The following is a 19,940-nucleotide window of genomic DNA, read 5'->3' on the forward strand; positions in this document are numbered from 1 at the left end:
GGCCTCTCACTGTTGTGGCCTCTCCCGTTGGGGAGCACAGGCTCCGGACGCGCAGGCTCAGCGGCCATGGCTCACGGGCCCAGCCGCTCCGCGGCATGTGGGATCTTCCCAGACCGGGGCACGAACCTGTGTCCCCTGCATCAGCAGGCGGACTCTCAACCACTGCATGAACCTCTTTTTCACTTGTTTTTTCACATATGTTTGTGTATGTGTTTATGTGTATTAGATCATAACAAAACCGTTTATCCTTCTGGTGGGGGAATCATGTTTTTAAAAGTTTGAAAAACAGAGCTCGCAGCATAATAATGATTCCCAGATTGCCTTCCATCTAAAGGACCACTAGACCCTCGCACTGCTAACACAGCCACCCCTCCTCCATTTCTTTTTATTAACACCATGTTCCCAGGCCAACAGTACTGGTGCCTGCTAGGAAAAAAATGAATTGCAAAGACTCCAGGCCTTAGGAAACACAAAGAACAGGGCAAGATGGAAAATAAGAAGAGCTTTGTGGCTTATTCTCCTTTAAGAGCTCTGTGATTTCCTTGAAACCTTGGGACCGAGGCCATATGACCTGTCTTCCTCTCTTCTTGTGGCTATTTAGGCAAGAGAGTCAAAGATAAATGGATCACGGCTCCTCCTGAAGGTGCTCCTGGACTGACAGCAAAGAAGGACGTTTCAGATAGTACCATTGTAAGGTGATGCTGTGAGTGATTTATTGAGGGTGCTACCAAGGATAAGATGTTCTGAAAAGATAACTAGGAGTTTCCCTATCAGAGGAGAGGAGGAAGGACCCTCCAGGCAGAGAATGGAATATGCAGGGTATGTGAAAGGAATGGCGAGGCCATGGAGCCAGGCACCTCATAGGATGGTATGGTATCACATGATGTGGCTAAAACATTGGGTCACAGGGCAGAATGTCAGACCATAGGGTAAGGAGGGAGGGCAGAGACCAGGTCACAGAGGGAAAGGCTTGGTGGTTATACTAAAGAGTTCAGGCATTACCCTGTAGTCATGGAAAACCACCCAGGGGTCTTAAGTTGTAATAAAACAATCAGATTTGCAACACAGAAGGGTCATTGTGTAAGGACGCCAAGACCGATTGCTGAGATCAGGGGCAGTAAGCTTTTGGAGGCAGGAAAGTTTGATAGGACCCTGTTACCATAGATCATGTAAGACGTGATGGGGACCTTCATCACAGTGGTGGGAAGGCAGAGGAGAAAATGGAAATAAGAGATTGAAGAGATAGAATCAAGAAAATTTGGCGACTGGTGAAGAACCAAGAGGAGTCTTGGGTAACTCCCATCCTTCTCAATTGGGTGTCTGCATGGGTGGTGGTACTATTCTTTAGGACAGGAATTGTGGGAGGAGAAGAAACACTGGGCACAGATGATAAATTCAGTTTGGGCTAAACTGAATTAATGTGAATATAGGACATCCAAATGAATTAGGATATTAGATAATTGAATCTGGTACCTTCTTTTGTTTTCTAAGCTGAAATGCAATCAAACAACCCAAGAAATGTATAGGCCTTAAGTCAAGCAACACTTTCCTTTAAAGTCACCAGGCAGTGGTTTCTACTATGGTCCTTGAAAATGTATTTCAGGAGAAAAGATTCAGCATGCACTGAATACAAGAAATTCTGGAAAAACTAGGGCCCCAATGCTGCTATCTTCAGATCTAGGTACTGCTGAGACTTGAATAAATTCTCTTCATTCCAGGATATGAAGACCAACCTTCATTTTGAGAGCCAAGACATTTGCAGTGGTGGAAAAGAGTCATGAATTTGTCTCTGACTCCAAGAAAGCTACTGTTTTTTACATGCCAAAAGGACTGGGTTCTGAATCATTTAGCCTTGAGCTCTCCCAAAGGGAGTAACGTTTATTCCTAGGGACAAATGTGCAGATCACCCAGGGATTTCGAGACCTGTCTGTCGATTAGCCACAGGCATGTATGGTGCTGAAGCAAAGCAGACGTGCTACTTGGATTTCAGCAATAAACTTGGTGCCAGAAAATGTTATTGCAGAACAAGACTCCAGTTTAATCTGTTACCTTAAAGACCTCCGGAATTCTTTCCGCCACTCAATATTTTAAAATGATCACCATGTGTTTCCTCACCGATGAAGAGATTGCATTTTGAAATGCCTTAGATAAGCTACCCACTAATAACTCTGGGTGTGTGTAGGTGGGGGAGCGGGGGAGGGGTGGGGTGGGGCAGAGGAGTGTTGGGGAGGAAAAGAAGCTCACGCCAACCTGACAAGCTTCTTTTTTTTTTCCGGGGGGGAGGGAAGGAGGGCAGAAGGAGCATCATGTAGCTATCAGTAAAGTTAAAATAAGGAAAAGTGTCAGAAGTAAAAATTTAGCACGTTTCTGCCTTCCAATACCATGCCTGGTGTTCATCCTCGGCCCACAGAGGTAACAGATATAGTTCTGCTGATGTGGGTTAGATTTCACCCTCTTTTCCAAGTTCATTACTCACCTCAATCCCTTTTCAGATTGTTAAAGAACTACCTGTCTCTGCCAGTTGTTGGGGGGGGCGTGCCTTGAAGAAAGTAGAGCAAACTCAAAAGGCTAGGGCCCGCTTCTCAGCTCCACGCCATTTAGCAGAGCTAAGAAATCAAGAAATCAAAAGCTACAGTTTGGCAAAATGGATTCGACTTCTGTTTCCCTAACCTACAGCTCCAGTTCTGATACCACCCAAGTTCCAATCCTGACTTTTTAGTGGCTTTTCTATGCCACTCTGTCCGCTCAAACTCCACAGGTTGAAATTGTATTTATCGTCTCCTCCTTTTCACCCTACTAGCCAGCACTTCTGGCTTTTGTCTTTGAACCCACCCTTCTTGAATTCTCCTGATCCCCCAAAAATAGACGTGTGAGTCTCACTCATAGGCTACATGACTCATTCTTTTTTTTTTTTTTTTTTTTTTTTTTTGCGGTATGCGGGCCTCTCACTGTTGTGGCCTCTCCCGTTGCGGAGCACAGGCTCCGGACGCGCAGGCTCAGCAGCCATGGCTCACGGGCCCAGCCGCTCCACGGCATGAGGGATCTTCCCAGACCGGGGCACGAACCCGTGTCCCCTGCATCAGCAGGCGGACTCTCAACCACTGCACCACCAGGGAAGCCCCATGACTCATTCTTAAACACCAGTTTTTCACCTACTGATTTACATTTGTGCTACAGGAATGTCATGCTCCTTAAGAACATTCAAAACCAAGCATGCTAAATCTGTGGGTGCCGGCATCTGGGGGTCTACAGCTGCCGACTCAACATCTTTGAGAGGGTGTCACTGGTACCTCAAACTAACCATAGGCATAACTGAATCCATGGTTTCCTCCACTCCCGCCCCCCGCAAAGTGCTCCTCCTTCCATGTTCCCTCGTCTCAGAGAGGGCACCAGCACGCCTCCACTGCTCAAGCCAGGTCCATCCTCTCACTGACTCACCTACCCACACAGCTGCTGAGCCCCTTCAATCCCACCTTCGCAATAGCTCTCAAATCCATTTCATGCCCCTCCCCTTGTCCTGCCTCAGCCCACACGTTTCAGAGTTCCTTCTGCAGTCAAAGTCTTATGACTGTTCTCTCTGACTCCACGCTGTGGCCCTCTGACCCAAGCCAGAGTGATCTTTCTAGAATGTAGCTTTGAGCATGACATTCTGCTCCTTAACATCTTTCAAAAGCTTCCTTCTCCCGAGATAAACCCACGCACCTATGGTCAACTAATCTATGACAAAGGAGGCAAAGATATACAATGGAGAAAAGACAGTCTCTTCAATAAGGGGTGCTGGGAAAATGGGACAGCTACATGTAAAAGAAGGAAATTAGAACACTCCCTAACACCATACACAAAAATAAACTCAAAATGGATTCGAGACCTAAATGTAAGACCGGACACTATAAAACTCTTAGAGGAAAACAGGAAGAACACTCTTTGACATAAATCACAGCAAGATCTTTTTTGATCCACCTCCTAGAGTAATGGAAATAAAAACAAAAATAAACAAATGGGACCTAATGAAACTTCAAAGCTTTTGCACAGCAAAGGAAACCATAAACAAGACAAAAAGACAACCCTCAGAATGGGAGAAAATATTTGCAAACAAGTCATCAGACAAAGGATTAATCTCCAAAATATATAAACAGCTCAGGCAGCTTAATATTAAAGAAACAAACAACCCAATCCAAAAATGGGCAGAAGACCTAAATAGACATCTCTCCAGAGAAGACATACAGATGGCCAAGAAGCACATGAAAAGCTGCTCAAGATCTCTAATTATTAGAGAAACGCAAATCAAAACTACAATGAGGTATCACCTCACACCAGTCAAAATGGGCATCATCAGAAAATCTACAAACAACCAATGCTGGAGAGGGTGTGGAGAAAAGGGAACCCTCTTGCACTGTTGGTGAGAATGTAAATTGATACAGCCACTATGGAGAACAGTATGGAGGTTCCTTAAAAAACTAAAAATAGAATTACCATATGATCCAGCAATCCCACTACTGGGCATATACCCAGAGAAAACCATAATTCAAAAAGACACATGCACCCCAATGTTCATTGCAGCACTATTTACAATAGCCAGGTCATGGAAGCAACCTAAATGTCCATCGACAGAAGAATGGATAAAGAAGTTGTGATACATGTACACAATGGAATATTACTCAGCCATAAAAGAAATTGAGTCATTTGCTGAGACGTGGATGGACCTAGAGACTGTCATACAGAGTGAAGTAAGTTAGAAAGAGAAAAACAAATATCGTATATTAACGCATGTATGTGGAACCTAGAAAAATGGTACAGATGAACCGGTTTGCAGGGCAGAAGTTGAGACACAGATGTAGAGAACAAACGTATGGACACTAAGGAGGGAAAACTGCTGGGGGGTGGGGGTGGTGGTGTGCTGAATTGGGTGATTGGGATTGACATGTATACACTGATGTATATAAAATTGATGACTAATAAGAACCTGCTGTATAAAAAAATAAATAAAATAAAATTTTAAAAAAAAGCTTCCTTCTGCCCACATGATACTCCCCAAGAGCCTCCATTACACAGGCCATTCTGACCACTCCAGTGCCATCGGCTACAGCTCAGCAAGCTCCTGTGCTCTCACATGCTACTCTTCCTCCGCACAAAGTTCTCTACTCCTTCTCACGCTCCTCAAATGACTCGATGCCTCATACTGCTTCCTCCTTTTTCTAGAAATTAGGAACTCCCATTTCAAACAATGTGCTCGATTAAAGAAAACGCTGAACTGAAACCATGTGTTCCCAAAGGGTGTCTACCCAGAGTAGACGGCCTTTGTTTGGCAGAATGCCTGGCTGAAGTTTATAAAATAAAGAAGCAGGGGAATTCCCCGGCGGTCCCGTGGTTAGTACTTTCACTGCCAAGGGCGTGGGTTGAATCCCTGGTCGGGGAACTAAGATCCCGCAAACCCCATGGCGCGGCCAAAAATTTTTTAAAAATTAAAAATAGAATAAAATAAAATAAAAGAAGCAGGACCAGGGTTGAGTTAAAGATCAGGAAAGTCAAAGTGTAGCACATACTTGAGTAAGGGTGATTATGGGCTTCAAAGGGATGGGGTGAGGAGAGTTTGAGAGAGATGGAGGGAGAGCCCTGAGAAAGGAGGGCAGGGAACATGTTAGAGAGTGTGAAAATGAAAGAGAGCCCAGTATCATGGTGACAGGCTATGCCTGAAAAGAAAGACACCCACCAAGCAATTCCCAGTAATGAGGACGGCCACGGGATGCTAGAGAACTGGCGTGCCTGTGATTCAACGTCATATGGCCTGTCTTGACTATTCTGAGTTGCGGTCCCCCTCTAGTACCCCTAACCCTTCCATCAAAGTCTGCTACAACAGCCCTGTGTGCTAGCGCAGAGCGGTGCTCTAACAGAGGGGATGTACACTTGGTGAGAGTGCTGCTGGTGTGGAGAGAAGATAGCAGCCACTGGGGTCCAGAGGTGACACCCCCCGGACACAGTGTGGACAGACCACAAGAAAGTCAGATACATGGAACAGCCCGGATATCTTCGTCAGCAAGTTAGATTTTCTATCACCTGAGAGACTGCACCTCAGGGCAGTCTACTTTACTTGACATGAGAGGAAAAGGAGACGAAACTCCCAAAGGCAAAAAGAACTGAGGATTTCCAGGCAGCTGACCCTTGTGTTACAGTTACAGCTCATGCAATAAAGATACAGGATTGCTACGAAGTAAATAAACACTTTTGAGTAAGTAAATAAATGCAATAATAAATATGTTAGATATAAACTATAAAGGATGAGCTTATGTTTAGAAGGGGTTGGTAAAAAGCACATGGGATGGTAGATATAAAGTAACGTTACAAGAGTACTGATGATAACTTAAAAAGAAAAGATTGGTCTTCAGTCTCTGAAGCCTTAACCTACCAAAAAAGGTAAATTGTTTCCAACAGGTCAGAGAAATGATGACATAGTTTTGATTCAAATTATGGAGAAAGAGAGAGTGAAGTGTGTGGATGAGAAGAGAGAGAGGTTGTTTACCACTGTTCTAGAAATTTTCACACTCTCTAATCTAGAATTCAGGAAGCTAAATAAAGTCTACATTATAGCTTACATAACAGAATTTATACAATGAGCAGGTAAAAGTCATCCAACTTGAGATGTCACAATTCAGCATATATTTTAATGTCAACAGAAAAATCATTTCAGACATAAAATGTATTTCCAAAGCCTAAAAAAAAAGTTCCTTCACATGCAGCCCAGAAACTATATGAGAGAACATTTGCTGCTTACTGCCAAGTCACTGGAGTTTTATACAGACTAACATCTCTCTAGAACCTCAATGCTAATCAGAATTTGAGAAAGCAGTGTGAATGAATATGTATGTGAAATATTAATATATCCTGATTCCCAAGGCAGAAGCAACACTCTAGAAATTTGGGGGTTCAAGAATTCCAGAGTAGTTGCTAATTAACTTGGATGTATTAGTCAGGATAAGTTAGAATGTACTACAATAAGAATTCCAAAATTCTCAGTAGTATAGCACAACAAAAGATTGGTTCTTACTCACGCAAAGTCTAGCAGATCTGGGAGACTGGGCGGGATTGCTGTTCTCCACTGGTGCGGTTTTCCACATTGCTCAGATGTTATGGTTTCTCCATACCAACATACACTCCCATGGTTGCTGTGGTCTAGGACGAGAGCATGGAAGATCATGAATTTGCTTCCACTCATAATTCACATTTCAGTCACATGACCACACCTAACTTCAAGAGGCGTGTACTCAACACACTCCCCACCCACAAAAACTGGGGGCAAATATTAGCATTGTCTACTACAGATATGTAGCAGATCGATTGACTGATTGATTGATTTACATTTTTGGCCGTGCCATGCATCTTGCAGGATCTTAGTTCCCTGACTAGGGATCGAGCGCATGCCCCCTGGAGCGGAAGCACGGAGTCTTAACCACTGGGCCACCAGGGAATTCCCTGTAGCAGATCTTTAGATTTTCCTTGTATTCATATAGAAAAGATAAAATAAAAATGTTTTCAGGTATTCTCAAGCACCAGAAGCTCTTTGCCACCTTCCTCCTACTTGTTCCTTGCTTCAGTATGGTGTGACCAAGAAAAAAAAAGAATAAAAATAGACTTCAAATAATTATTCATTTTAATCCAATCCACAATACAAGTGAAGGACTGAGCTTTCTTTCATCTATTGTACAGTTCCTCAACCTCAGCGTTATCTACCTTTAGAGCTGCACCATTCTGGGGAGCTGTCCTGTGTTGCAGGATATTTAGCAGCGTCCCTGGTCTCGACCCACTAGATACCAAGAGCAACTTTCCCATTTTACCCTGGGGGGAAAAATTACTCCTGCTTGAGAACTGCTTTTCTATTTGCTTCCTTTGACCACTAGAAGTGTTCAGGTCATCTAACAGATGGTGGGACCCACTGCTGAAGAAGGGGAGAAGACATACAGATGGCCACTCTAAGCCCATGGTGCACAGGCTTAGACCAAAGATAATACACTTTCTCTCAGATCTACCACGGAGACTTTAGGCCAATCTCTGAACCACTCTTTGCCTAATCTATAAAGTGGGGAGAAGTGTTACCTGGTTCACAAGCTTTTTGTAAGAATTAAATAAGACACTAAGTAACCCATTCTTTTCTCTCTGTTTTGGAAAACTACTTCTATATACATCCAGTTCCTATATATACATGGAATCTATTTCTGGACTTTCTGTTCTGTTCTGTCTCTTTGCGCACTTCTGTGAGAGTTCGTCACTGTACAGATTAACCATTGTTATCATTAAGCCCACTATTATCTGTTGGTGACTTGTCTGGGAAACTCAGCCATCAGGAAAGAAGCTTGAAACTGAGAAGTGAAGAAAAAGGCCTGCAGAAGCTCTGCACTGAAGTTCAGACACTTCTCACTGTGCAGTCCCCCAAGGTTATTAAGATGGTTTATAAATTATTTCTTCTTCAGCCCCTGTACCATCTTGTGCCTGTCACACAGGTACAGGCACCCAGCAAATGGTTGCTGAAGGACTACATGCCCAACTTCAGACGTAAGTCAAACAAGCTCCCCATTACTGGGTTTCCCCACGTCACCTTAGCTTAGGAGTCCCAAATTACTTGGGACGAGGGCAGGGAAGGTATTAATACAGGCAGGGCCAGCGTTAGCAATAAGTGACAGGTGACAGTCTGACATTAAAAGAGGACATTAAAGGGCAGACATTAATTAAAAAATAAAAACCACTGCTGTGGAGAGTAAGCACTCATTCACAACACAATAACCCCTTAGCTGCATTACACTGTCAGTGCATAATAATTGACATCCCTAATAATGACTCTGACATTTTAAAAAATGCTAATTTCTGTTCAGCATGTTCTATTTTAAAAATTCAGAGTAGTATGTAAGGCATTTGAGAAAGATTTCCAACATAGACTTATAAAATATGTGATTTGCAATATACCTTAGAGCTTACCTAATCTCTTTTCTAGATGAAGAAAGTTCCAGAAAGGTGAAGTGCACTTGTCCAAGAGCAGGTTGCCCATAGAGGCAGGAATGGAACTAAAATCTTAGCTTGCTGACTCCGCGGCAAATTCTTTTTCGACTACAGCACATCTTCAAAAATATAAATATATTTCTTTAATTAGTTAAAATTGCCAAGTTTAATATTTGGCAACTCAATAAGGGTACAGTTCAACTATATGGAATATTCTTGCACTGGTCCTTATTGAGCCTTCGTGTTGCTCCAAAAAAAATCATAGTTTAAATCCAGTAGATGTGTCAAATGAAAGAGAAAACATGATTTTTTTTTTTTTTTAATTATTTAATTAATTTATTTTTGGCTGCATTGGGTCTTCGTTGCTGTGCACAGGCTTTCTCTAGTTGGGGCGAGCGGGGGCACCCTTCGTTTAGGTGCACGGGCTTCTCATCGTGGTGTCTTCTCTTGTTGCGGAGCTCAGGCTCTAGGCGCGTGGGCTTCAGTAGTTGTGGCACGTGAGCTCAGTAGTTGTGGCTCACAGGCTCTACAGCACAGGCTCAGTAGTTGTGGTGCACGGGCTTAGTTGCTCTGCAGCATGTGGGATCTTCCCGGAACAGGGCTCGAACCCGTGTCCCCTACATTGGCAGGTGGATTCTTAACCACTGCGCCACCAGGGAAGGCCAGATGCTTTCTTTTTTAATTTTATTTTTGAATTTTTTATACAGCAGGTTCTTATTAGTTATCTATTTTATACATATTGGTGTATATATGTCAATCCCAATCTCCCAGTTCATCACATCACCACCACCACCCGTGCCCCGCTATTCCCCCTGGTGTCCATACATTTGTTCTCTACATCTGTGTCTCTATTTCTGCCTTGCAAACCGGTTCATCTGTACCATTTTTCTAGATTCCACATATATATGTTATTATACAATATGTGTTTTTCTCTTTCTGACTTACTTCACTCTGTATGACAGTCTCTAGGTCCATCTATGTCTCTACAAATGACCCAGCTTCGTTCCTTTTTATGGCTGAGTAATATTCCATTGTATATATTGTACCATATCTTCTTTATCCATTCATCTGTCAGTGGGCATTTAGGTTGCTTCCATGACCTGGCTATTGTAAATAGTGCTGCAATGAACATTGGGGTGCATGTGTCTTTTTGAATTATGGTTTTCTCTGGGTATATGCCCAGTAGTGGGATTGCTGGATCATATGGTAATTCTATTTCTAGTTTTTTAAGGAACCTCCATACTGTTCTCCATAGTGGCTGTATTAATTACATTCCCAGAAAGCAGATGCTTGACTCAGTGACTGAACTTTCTAGAAGGGAAGGGAAGATTTACATGTAAGATGTCAGAACAATGAAAAGGGGTACAGAGTGTGGCAACGAATCTGCGCATGTAGAAACTAAGTCTGTGTGCTCTGGGAATTAAGAAATGGGAGACATCAACCCATGGCATGTGGTCAAGGATGGCACAGGGGTGGGATGGGACAGGTCATCTGAGTTGGACCCAGAGGCAATGTAGACTTTGGAAAAGAAAACAAGGATGTTCCAGATGCAAAGAACAATGACAGAAAACACTAGAAGGGGGTGGAAGCCTGGATCACATTTTCTAAACCATTCATTCGAACAGGTTATCTAACAATTATGAATTATTTATGAAGATGGAGGGGGTGGTTATAGGAAATATTAAAAATTTAGCCTGCCCTGGAAAATCTAAGTTGAAGGGAGGAGAGAACAAGGAAAATGGCCCAATTGTTCTAGAATAGCACTGCCTGATAGAAATGTAATACATGCTACACATGTAACTTAAAATATTCTAGTAGCCGTATTTAAAAAAGCAAAAATCAACAGATTAAATTCACTTTTAAAATATATTTTATCTAATTCAATATATCTAAAATGTTATTTCAATATGTACTCTATATATAAAAATTATTAATGTGATATTTTAAATTCTTTTACCCATACTAAGTCTCAGAAATTTAATGTGCATTTCACACTTACAGCATATCTCCATTTGGATGTTAAATTCATCTGAAATAATTAACCTGCATTTAGATATTGTAAAATTTACAACTGAAAAGATGAACTCGTTTACCCAAGTTGTTCCAAATACTTATACATAAAAGTTTCCCTGGGGCCTCCCTGGTGGTGCAGTGGTTAAGAATCCACCTGCCAATGTAGGGGACATGGGTTTGAGCCCCGGTCCGGGAATATCCCACATGCTGCAGAGCAACTAAGCCCATGTGCCACAACTACTGAGCTCGCGTGCCACAACTACTGAAGCCTGCGCACCTAGAGCCCGTGCTCTGCAACAAGAGAAGCCACCGCAATGAGAAGCCCACGCACCGCAACGAAGAGTAGCCCCCGCTCGCTGCAACTAGAGAAACCCCACGCGCAGTAACGAAGACCTGACACAGCCAAAAATAAATAAATAAATAAATAAAAATTTTTTTAAAAAGAAAGTTTCCCTGTAACTGAATCAAATACTAAAAATCATTTTCTGTTAATATTTGCATCCACATTGACAAAGGTGCTTCAGTTCCTAAATTTAAAAGCCAGTCAATTAAAATTAAATAAAAAGTGGCTACGCATTAGGCTGCACAGGTCTAGAAGTGCGTGTCAGGGGTGGGAAGCAGGATGGCCAGGTGACATGCAGCCCTTGGAAGGCTTACTCCGAGTGCCTGGAGGGAGACTCTGCATAGGAGCTAGTACACAAAACGGTGCCACCCTGTCCTACCTGCCAAGAAGAAAGGAGATATCAAGACAAAAACAGATTTCTAGGGAGACTAATCAGCAACAGGATAGAGAAAACAAAACAGAGAAAAAGCAAAGTCAGGAAGACCAATGGACAGTTAACTGTAATAAGTAAAATGTGAAATAACAAGGACTGGAACCGGAGGTGGGAAGGAGGAATGAGGGGGAGTTGATGATCCGAGAGGCTGTTTGTTGGATAGAAGAACAGACAAGACTGAAGAATGGGTGGGACACATAAGTAGAGCCACTGGCTGAAGACGTCAGAGGGACCTGGTTTATGTTGGCTTGTTCTGTGTTTTGTTTGGGGTTTTGTTTTGTGTTTGTTTTTTCTCTCTTCTCTCTTCTATGCGCATAGCGGTTTCCAGGAGTTCATGGATTCTTCAGGTGCAACACTTGGGAATGCAAAGGGTCTATTAATATGGACAAGAGCTGAAGAGAGGAGAGGAAGGAACAGAGGAGAGGGGAGAAGGAGACAGAGGGAGAGGCTATAAATTCTAAATTTAGGATTTACCAATAAATAGAAGATAGATCAAACCATTTGAGTGAGTGAGATCACCCAGGGAGGTATGGAGAGTGAGAAGACACGGGCCACCTCAGGGATAATACATTTCCAGGGACAGAGAAGCCTTCTGAGGAATGTTTCTAATGGGCAAAGTGACTGAACCAGACAGGTTAGGGGTCTGCTCCAGGGCCTCATTCACTTGACCAACATTTACTGAGACGAAGGTCTAGGTGTTCTCATTCTACATACAAGTGAGGTGGGCCACACTGGAAGAGTGCCCTGCTAGGGTCGCAGCCAGGACTGAATCCCCGATGGCCTCCTACACCACAACAGAGCAGGAGTCATGCACGGTGTCACTGGCGACGTTCTGGCCTTGGAGATGGGTCAGTCTAAATCATGTTCTTTTCCGTTGATGTTTCATTTGCCATTTCTAAGAATGCTCTTCAAGGAAGATCTTACTTTTACCACCAAGAGCAAAGTAGTTAGATTCACATTTTAAAGGGAAAAGAAAAGATGGGGCTGTGTAGAGTTGGGATGAGGGAGAAGTCTTCTCCTTTACAGTAGTGATGGTGTGGAGGCAGCACAGGGCTTTGGAGAGGGAAATAGGTGTTGGTCTCCCATCCATTAGCTGATACAAAAAGATGGGTGTGAAGGTATAGAAAAGACAAATTATGATGCAAGAAAATTCAGAAGACGTTCCGTTCAATATGAACTGATGACACATTATACCATTTAACTTCGGAAAGGGGTAGTGCTCAAATTGACTTGGGATGGAAAGGTCTAACTTTGTAACTTCTCTTTCCATAGAAATGTCATAACATTTTCCCTTAAGGCTCAAAGGGGCCACCATAGTTTCACTTGCTGGAACACAGATTTCTATCCCACCCTGGTGAACAATTATGATTTTACATTGGTTAGTTATGAAAATTCTATTTTGCCTGCTTTGTAATTTGGAGGAATGTTTAGTATTCTCGGTTCAAGCTGTGAAATACAATAGAGAAAATTACCCATCTTGGAAACATAATTGCTTTTATTGCATAGTTGACTTAACAAAAAAAAAGACCTTTAAAGGAACAATTTATTCATTAAATCCAACAGTGCGCATAAAACAATGCCGTACCTCAATTCAGTCCTTATTTCTTTCCAAATTTTTCATAAAAGGTAGAATTCAGTCTCATTAACTTCACACTTCTCTCAGTGACATTCAAGATTCTGAAATCAGAGGACCATGGAACGTGCAGTAAGAAAAAGCAGTTGCCTGGGGTGTCTTTCTTCCCCCTCCATCTGACATCTCCTACACATCATTAATGTGGACTCCTCTGTGCCCTTCCAAAATCTCTACTCTTTTGGAGAAATCTACTTGTGTTTTTCTTATGTGTGAATGCATCTGACTGCGCCAGACCTTCAGGGAAGGACTCTCATGCACATCTTTGTATCTCCAGAGGTTACCCCAGTAACTGGTCTAGGAAGCACCCAGTAAATATTTGTGTAAGAAATAAAGCATGGATATATAAATGAACAAGCAAATGAATCAGAAGAACTGGACTGAGGACTTCCCTGGTGGTGCAGTGGTTAAGAATCCATCTGCCAATGCAAGGGACACGGGTTCGAGCCCTGGTGCAGGAAGATCTCACATGTCGCAGAGCAACTAGGCCTGTGCACCACAATTACTGAGCCTGCGCTCTAGAGCCCACGAGTCACAACTACTGAAGCCCGCGTGCTTAGAGCCCGCGCTCCGTAACGAGAAGCCACCACAATGAGAAGCCCGCCCACTGCAACAAAGAGTAGCCCCCGCTCGCCGCAACTAGAGAAAGCCTGCTCACAGCAACCAAGACCCAACGCAGACAAGTTAATTAATTAATTATTTTAAAAAAGAAGAACTGGATTCAGAACCAGAATTCTTACTACCTAGAGCAATTCACTCCACTTCTCTGAGCTTCAATTTCCTTATCATAATAAAGAGAAATAGTAGACTGCCTAGTGAACTTCTCAGGGCATTGGAAAGCATAACATATGATAATATATGTGAAAGCCCCTGACAAATGGTAAAGCACTATGCAAATATTAGTTACTGTCTGGTGTCTGGATAGAGACATAAAAACCTAGTCAAGTATAAGACAGATAGGAAGCAAATTCCACATGTCTGGGAATGGTGCCATTGTTGATCCAGATCCCAAAACAAAATCCTGAGAAACATCCTTGATTCCTCCTTCTCTTTCACTCCTAACACCCAATTAGAACCAGTGTCACCTGTCTCACCATCACTAAGGACAATACAGGCACGAACAATTATACATTCAAGGCTCCATCCCTGCTGGTAGCAGCAAGTCCATTTCCTCCCTGTATATCACATCTCCCCGTAATTGACCACGGCCTCCAAGGCCTTACCCAATCCCAGGGGTGGGATCAGGACACAAAGGATGGTATTGGTTCTTCATACAAACACCCACTGGAGAACCAACTAGAGGACTGCTATCTGACAGAGTTCTCCCACAATTTTGTGTTTTAAACAAGTTCTGTACAGCGACTGCTGCTGGAAAGTCTATTCCAGAGCCCATCTCAGGCTGCGAGGCATGTCACATCATGTACCATGATAGCTCGGGAGGTTAGGTCCGGAGGATCCTCCAGCACCAGTCACAGACTATGCTTAAACCAGCCCTTCTCCATAAACTCCAAAACCCCTGTCCTGGTCCCTGTTCACAAGCCCCCTTTACTCAGTCATTGCATTTACAGGATTTCATTGTCTGTCTCTGCCACTGGTTCTCAGAAGAGGTCTTTCTGACCTAAGTTTACAGGTCTTCCTAACTTTGAATCTTGGGAAGCAGGTACGGAGTTCTCACATATTTTCCCACACTGAATAATGGGTGCCTTCCCCTCTTCTATTTACATCACCAAAGGAGTTCTGTAGCTTTTATAGAACAATGAAGATCATTTCAGGGATACCACCCACCATGGGCACTCCATTCAATATCTGCCTTAACAGGCAATCTATTACACAAGCAGCCACAAAGTTCTGCCCTTTTGAATGCCAAAATGTTTCTCAGTTCCATTCATTTGCCTCACCACCACCTTGTTCAGGCCACATCTTTCACCTGGGTTATGGTGGCGGCTTCCTGACGTTGCCTGCTTTGAATTGCTCTGTTCCAATCCATTCTCCAAACAGTAAGCAGAAGACCCTTTGGAAACGCGAATCAGATCATGTCACCTCCTTGTTCAAAACAAGTCAGATGTTTCCCATTGACCTCCTAGTGAACCCCTTAACACGATTTTACATGACCGTTGTGATCTACATACTTCTTCAGCTTTACGTGTCATCTTCCTCTGCCTCTGCCACTGCTTACCAGTCCCTTCCCTTCTTTCCTAGTCCTATCCTCCTGATTTATTTTCCCTTTCTGGCAAATACTAATCAATCAACCAATCTCTCTCCCCGTCCCTGTTCCCCTACCATTCACTTCCCAGCCTTTCCCCTTCTTGTTCCCCAGTCCGAAATAATCTTCCTTCCATTCTTCACTGGTATGCTTCATACTTCTCCTTTACGTCACAATTAAAAGCCACTTCATGGAAAAAGTCTTTGCTGATCCCCCAAAACTAGGTAAGAGTCATGTTTTATATGCTCTCATAACTATTGAACTAATTTTATTGTATTGTAATACCTATCATGTTGGTATTATAATTGCCCATCTCATGTGTTCTGTCTTTTCTTTGTTTCCTAAATAGAAGGGAAGCTCATTGAGGGCAGGGACTTTTAAGAGTTTAGTCGATAGGAGGTACAGAATAAAAATGTAACCGCAGGAGGTCACATACATGAAATAAAACCTAATAAAATTTAATATCAAAAGTAACTAAACTATTAAATTCAGGGCACTGGTAATAAATAGCCTTTGTTATGGTACAAATCCAGTTAGACCTAGATTTTACCTTCTTGAAGTTTAAATCTAAAAAAGATAACTGAGAAAGATAGATGGCAATAATCTCAGCTGTCTAAAACTTGATATAAAAATCGTATTTTATTATTTTATTATTAAAATGCATTTTATTATAGTTATGCAAGATGTTAGCATAAGGAGAGTATATAAGAACTCTATATAGGAACTCAAATTTAAAAGTTTTTAAAAATGATTTTTTGTATGCATTCTTCCCTTAGCTATGTAATCCCCTTCAAAAAAATGAATTCCACAGATATGTCAAGACAAAAGAGATGAGAACCGGAACATTTGTCAAAGTTAATACTGATCTAGAAATTCAGATATATATTTGGAGTGCCTAAAATATTCTATTCATTGCTTTACTAAAAGTATAATGATTTCGGTCTGTTACAAATTTCTTTTATCTCTATAAATATAAAAGCATATATAGAAAATTGATATTTTTACTGTAAACAGCTTTGATTCTCAAAATTCCATAATGCCTACAATGGCTAAAATATTATTTTTAGGTAAGAAACTGCCACAACAATTTTGTTGACATACACTACCGTTGTACCACAGTTCAGTAATAGGTTACAAGTCTCAATTACAGAAAACCCTTGACAGAGAAAAAAAATACCACATGAAAAGTGAAGCCCCGGGCTTCCCGGGTGACGCAGTGGTTGAGAGTCCGCCTGCCGATGCAGGGGACACGGGTTCGTGCCCCGGTCCGGGAAGATCCCACATGCCGTAGAGCGGCTGGGCCCGTGAGCCGTGGCCGCTGAGCCTGCGCGTCCGGAGCCTGTGCTCCGCAACGGGAGAGGCCACAACAGTGAGAGGCCCGCGTACCGCAAAAAAAAAAAAAAAAGTGAAGCCCCATGCTGAGGGTATAAGCTTGATGAAAGCCAGTAAAGCAGGAAAAAAGGCATCTATCTAATTTCATGTTTTCATTATATTTTAAAATATGTATTCAGAAAATGTTGCCCTCTAACAAATTAACCCTCTGTCATACGGATGACAAATGGTTATGACATAGGACATAGAACATAAAATAGAATAAAACATTTAATGTGATTTATGATATATATAACCTAATTATTTAAACAGATTATTATTCCAGAAGGTTCTCTTTTAGTCTGCTATTCATATAGTCACGTAAGCAGGCCCTGTTAAGCTAATGTAAAGTGATATTAAATGGTGCTTTTCTTATTGTCTGAGAGGTCCCATGAAGCCCTCAGAGCTGAGGCCAATGGGTGTCACGTGTCTAGTCATTCTAAAGACAGGTGATGGACTTAATCACCCAAGTGACTGGTTCAGTGCCCACCACCTCCGCCAGCTTATTCAGGAGAAACCCAGAGAGACTTATTAGAAAAATTAGAAGAGAGGTGATTTCTCAAAGTGAAAAGAAATGAGAACATCCTGGTATTTTTGTTTTCTTCCTCGTGGGGTCATTCTCTCCTCCTTCAAACTTAGGTCAAGGGGGTCAAGGAGGCAACAAGAAACTCCTTTGGGGAGATGGGAGGATAGGATTAGGAAAGAAGGGAAGGGAATGGTAAGCAGTGGCAGAGGCAGAGGAAGATGACACGTAAAGCTGAAGAAGTATGTAGATCACAACGGTCATGTAAAATCATGTTAAGGGGTTCACTAGGAGGTCAATGGGAAACATCTGACTTGTTTTGAACAAGGAGGTGACATGATCTGATTCGCGTTTCCAAAGGGTCTTCTGCTTACTGTTTGGAGAATGGATTGGAACAGAGCAATTCAAAGCAGGCAACGTCAGGAAGCCGCCACCATAACCCAGGTGAAAGATGTGGCCTGAACAAGGTGGTGGTGAGGCAAATGAATGGAACTGAGAAACATTTTGGCATTCAAAAGGGCAGAACTTTGTGGCTGCTTGTGTAATAGATTGCCTGTTAAGGCAGATATTGAATGGAGTGCCCATGGTGGGTGGTATCCCTGAAATGATCTTCATTGTTCTATAAAAGCTACAGAACTCCTTTGGTGATGTAAATAGAAGAGGGGAAGGCACCCATTATTCAGTGTGGGAAAATATGTGAGAACTCCGTACCTGCTTCCCAAGATTCAAAGGGAGAGGAGTTAAAGGGAAATTATAGGAAGTCATTTCTCACCCTGGTCATGGAATGCAGCAGGGCCAACGCCTCCAGGAGGATCTCTGAATAGCTCACACAAACAAGCCTTGAAATGAAGAGCCTTCAGTTGGGCAGGCTGCTGGGACAGAGGTACCAACAGCCAGACTGTGCTAAGGCCAATCCGGAGGGACTGCTCCTTGCCTTGAATCTCCACGTCAGGAGCCAGCCTGGACAGCTGAGCGCGTGAGGTCCGGATACAGTCTAGTCCTCTTCCTCACCGCCGGTCTGCAGAACTGAGGGCCCAGCCTGAGCTGAGAAGAGAAGGAAATCTTTGTATTAAAGGAGAGATTTACAGTTTACATTTTTTTTAATTTATTTATTTTATTTATTTATTTTTGGCTGCGTTGGGTCTTCATTGCTGCACGTGGGTTTTAGTTGCAAAGAGCGGGGGCTACTCTTTGTTGCGGTGCATGGGCTTCTCATTGCAGTGGCTTCTCTTGTTGCGGAGCACGGGCTCTAGGCGCGTGGGCTTCAGTAGTTGCGGCTCGCGGGCTCTAGAGCGCAGGCTCAGTAGTTGTGGCATACGGGCTTAGTTGCTCCGCGGCATGTGAGATCTTCCTGGACCAGGGATCGAACCCGTGTCCCCCTGCATTGGCAGGCGGATTCTTAACCGCTGCGCCACCAGGGAAGCCCTACAGTTTACATTTTAAATGTAAATGTACTCATCTCATTTGACAAAATAAAGAGTATAAAAGATTATCAGTGAAAAATCTTACTCCCACCTCTGTTTCAATCACCTAATTCTTCATAAGAGGTAATTATTTTTATCAGTTTCCGAATGAGTTTCTTAAGGCTACTGTAACAAATTACCACAAACGTGGTGGCTTAACAGAAACGTGTTCTCTCAAATTTCTGGAGGCCAGAAGTCTGAATTTAGTGTCACCGAGGAGAAATGAAGGTGTCAGCAGGGCCGCGCTCGCTGGAGACGCTCTAGGGGAGACCCTGTTCCTTGCCTCCTCCAGCTTCTAATGGCTGCTGGCGTCCTTTGACTGCGGCTGCGCCACTCTATTCGCCATCTCCATGGTCACACTGCCTTCTCTTTGGTGTCTGTAATCACTGTCTGCCTCTCCTGTGATGGCGTTTAAAGCCCACCTGCATAATCCAGGAAAATCTCCTTAACTGAATCGCATCTTCTGCCAAATAAGGTAATAGTCACTGGTTCCAGAGATTACGAAGTGGCTCTATCTTTAGGGGCCATTATTTAGCCTACCAGTTTCTTATGCATCTCTCCAGATAGAAGCAAATGCAATCACACAGGAAAATATACTCACATTGTTTCATATTCTAACACAAAAGGTGATTTGCCATACACAGCTCTGTACCTTGCTTTACTGTTGGAACAATATATACTGAGATCTTTCCATATTACTGCATAGAGGGCATACTCCATTTTGACAGGTGCACAGAATACCACTGAATGGATGTATGCAATTTCTTTACTTCCTTTCAGTTTTCAGTTTTGTCGTTACAATGTCAAAGTAAATACGTACACACAGATACATATGTTTGCAAATATATTTTAAGATAAATTCCTAGAAGTAGGATTTGTCAAAGAGTATACATGTTTGTAATTTCGTTTAGATATCGCCAAATTGCCTGGTTAAGGGATATATCTGTTTGCACTCCCACCTTTAAAACATAAGAGC

General features: G+C 42.7%; 1 protein-coding gene and 1 long non-coding RNA gene across 3 annotated transcripts in view; both read right to left on the minus strand.

The window, feature by feature from the left end:
• Nucleotides 1-7,088: 7,088 nt before the first annotated feature.
• LOC307180991 lies at nucleotides 7,089-18,435 on the minus strand. Its single transcript, XR_013825841.1, has 4 exons — nucleotides 18,274-18,435; nucleotides 13,360-13,451; nucleotides 8,965-9,104; nucleotides 7,089-7,167 (listed from the first exon to the last, which is right to left on the minus strand). It is a non-coding gene; the product is annotated as an uncharacterized lncRNA (long non-coding RNA).
• Nucleotides 18,436-18,476: 41 nt separating this feature from the next.
• The window catches only part of FANCB (FA complementation group B), a gene marked incomplete at its 3' end in the record, with an annotated part of 60,796 nt that continues 59,332 nt past the window's right edge, over nucleotides 18,477-19,940 (minus strand). For both annotated transcript variants that reach the window (XR_013825839.1, XR_013825840.1), the window contains exon 11: nucleotides 18,477-18,545. The remainder of the gene's footprint in view (nucleotides 18,546-19,940) is intronic.

Source organism: Stenella coeruleoalba (genome assembly GCF_951394435.1).
Source record: "Stenella coeruleoalba genome assembly, chromosome: X".
Taxonomy (NCBI): domain Eukaryota; kingdom Metazoa; phylum Chordata; class Mammalia; order Artiodactyla; family Delphinidae; genus Stenella; species Stenella coeruleoalba.